The following is a 3,319-nucleotide window of genomic DNA, read 5'->3' on the forward strand; positions in this document are numbered from 1 at the left end:
ATTGGATTCATCCACATCCACAGAATAACAGTTAGTCTCATTCTGAACCACACACACACTCACACGCACGCACGCACGCACACACGCACGCACGCACGCACACACACACACGTGTATAAATAAGAACCATCCGCTATAATTTACATTAAATTATAGTCTAAACTGCGTCTAAACCGTCCCTACAAGGGGTGGCTTAGAAGCCGGGCCTACTGGGAAGCGCGAAGACTCTTGGACAAGGAATTCCGGAGATATCTCGGGGGTTTGCGAGAGCAGAGTTGCCTGGCCGAGGACCATTTGCTACTATCACCACCTTCGTCACCACCGGCTCTGCCGGCTATACCTAATCAGTTAGAGATTATACCTCCCCCTCAACCACCTACACCTTCCCCTCAACCATCTTCACTTCCCCCTCAAACACCTTCACTTCCCCCGCAAACTCCTTTGCCTCCCCCTCGATCTCACCCGCGTTTTCGGACGTACTGACGGAGCGAATCTTTCCAGATACTCCCCCACTATCCCCCGATTCGTCGGTCGATCCTATCCCAATTTCTCCCAGAGGATGTCCGTCCCCGACGAACTCCACGGACAGCGTGGAGTTCTTAAAGGAAATTCCTCCGCCCCCACCTAGATCTTATTTCCGAATCCTAGAGAGTGACACTCTCGAGTTACTCATCAGCCAATTCTCGCGGATTACTACCGCATCCATCCCTCAGGGAGCCTACACAATCGGCCCTCATTACTTCGATCCTGAGGAAATCCGGAAAACCATCACCGGCCAAAACTCAATCTCCCTGTATTCCTCCCGAATTCCGCCAATCCATTCCTAGTTCCAGCGGAATTCTTTTAAAATCTTTTCCCTGCTTCCTCCGTTTCCATCCATGAAATATATTAAGCAAAACCTATTCGATTCCCCCTCTAACACAGCGTACATACAATGTATAGCCATTATAGAATAGATAATACTGTAGCCGTTATAGAATAGATAATACTGTTACGTCAGTAATTGTAGCAATGTACACATTAGATATAATAAATATTATTATATAACCGATTATCATACAACCGTGTGTTTTCTTCATCTATTATATTAGTTAGCTACAATAAATAATGTTACTAATTATTCCTCTCGCTCTCGTCATTTACTTTAAAAACCCCCCTAATAAAATCTCGTAATCATTAAACCTTGCCCTTTCAGAGTTCGCATGTGGTCCATTCCCGAGTTAAAGGGATTTCCCTGACTCGAAATTCAGACCGACGATTGCACCGTTCGTAGGAAACAGGTGTTATAGCTTCTTTACGAAACGTTGACCCATATTCCGAAGCGGGCAATAAAAAGGGTGCGTTCGACTCGCGGTATTTGCTATTGTGCTTACCTGCGGGACAAGAGTCTGGCCGTCCTTCCATACTCCATCTCTTCTATTCCCTTCTCTCTTTAAATCCATTTTTCGAAGTTTGGACGTAACAATAGTATATGTTGGTTTCGAAAATTCTGACAATTCTTCTGGTTTTGACGTATGAACTTGATATGTTCTGACATAATTGGCAAATGACATGAAAGATATTGGCTAATCCAATACGATTCTCCTTCGTTACATGCCACAGTGACAGCATGTTACATGACTTATACCATAACTCGTCGGCGACATACAAATCTATCCATCTATGTCCAGTGAGTAACGGATTAATATTCTCATCTATAACATTCTTGAGGCTTCCATGGGTGCTTTCTATATAAAGATTTGTCTGATACTATCAGACTATCCCTCGCCCTGATGAAGTAGACTGCAAAGTTCACAATACGTTGGTATTCCAAGAATGGATCTAGACACGGAGAAAACTCGCAAAACGCATAATATTTATATTCTCATCTATGTTTGACGAGAAATAAAATTGATAATATTGTCGGCCTAATCGGGACAAAAAATGAAAGAAGTGTATATCATAATGTTATATGTTTATCTAGTTTTTGATTTGTCGTGCGTCTTCGTATATTAGTAGCAAAAACATTTTCTTTCCACTCCATTTTTCTTTTTGTACAAAATTGGTCTTTATAACAATTTTGAATTTTTCCCTTATCCACCATAGCCAGTCACTGCCCATCACGTCACATCGTGAAGTGCAACGTTGCCAAATATATACTCGATCTGCCGATTTACAATCTCATACACTTGTTAATATTCATATAATTTACTAAAAATATAGCACGTAAATAGTTTCCACAATTTTTACTAATATTGCATATGATACGGAATCGCTGTAATGATAATATATTTCAGTTACATTTTTTATTCCAAAATAATAGGCGAAGAGCCTATTATATTATTTGAAGTACTATTATTTATTTTACTTTATTTATATTAGAACTTGATCATTTGCAATCATTTCGGATCGTATGACAAGCGCGCGAGCCATATATGTATATATGGCGTTTTAAAATGATGGAAAATAAAGTCAGCGCATTGTTATGCACAAACTTGTCTTAGTTACGAGCACACTTGCATCATGCATCTGACTACATGCATCTGCTCCTTATCCTTATCCCTTCCTCCCCGACAATCAATAAATAGTCATAAAGGCAAAGAAGGATGTATGTGAAAAGGATGAAAATAGGCTTCACTAGGGATAGCTTCATATTTTTATAAAATTTTATAAATGTTCTAAAGCGATCTCATTATTTTGTTTTATTAAAATTCTCTTTATTTACAAACGTCATTCAAGAAACTTTAATATATCATTTCTCGCTTCACGATTTCAATATGGTCGTGATGATTATTGAGGAGTCTTAATATCTAAATTCGTATGAATCACGAATATTTTTCATTGTGGTATACTGGGGAATTACGCACGTTTGTGTTGTGTGGATAATGAACAGAGCTTAAATGAGTCTCGCGAGGCGTGGTAGTATCGCGCGCTGTCATTAAAGCGTCACTCGCGCTGTTAATTAATTGATTAACAATTGATCATATGACGGATTGAATATGTATGCAGTGGACGCGGATGCGCAGGTAGGGCGAAAGATAGGCCCGACAAGGGCGCTTTAACGTGATAGGAGACGAGAGTGGCGACGCCGTGTGTAAGGGAGTGATTGCTCGTGATAATGAGTCATTAGCGGCGAGGACACAAGAGCGTGACATTGTCCGCGCGATCGATGTGTACACGATATAAACATATATGTCGTCCAAGTACGTGTTGTTGATTGATGCCAATTATGATGTACCTACCAATATTATATCATAAAAAGGATTGCTCTACTGCAATCGTAGAAATATACGTATATTTATATATATGTACGTATGTATATATATATATATACATATAT

This window comes from Trachymyrmex septentrionalis, unplaced genomic scaffold, assembly GCF_001594115.1.
Source record: "Trachymyrmex septentrionalis isolate Tsep2-gDNA-1 unplaced genomic scaffold, Tsep1.0 scaffold122, whole genome shotgun sequence".
Taxonomy (NCBI): domain Eukaryota; kingdom Metazoa; phylum Arthropoda; class Insecta; order Hymenoptera; family Formicidae; genus Trachymyrmex; species Trachymyrmex septentrionalis.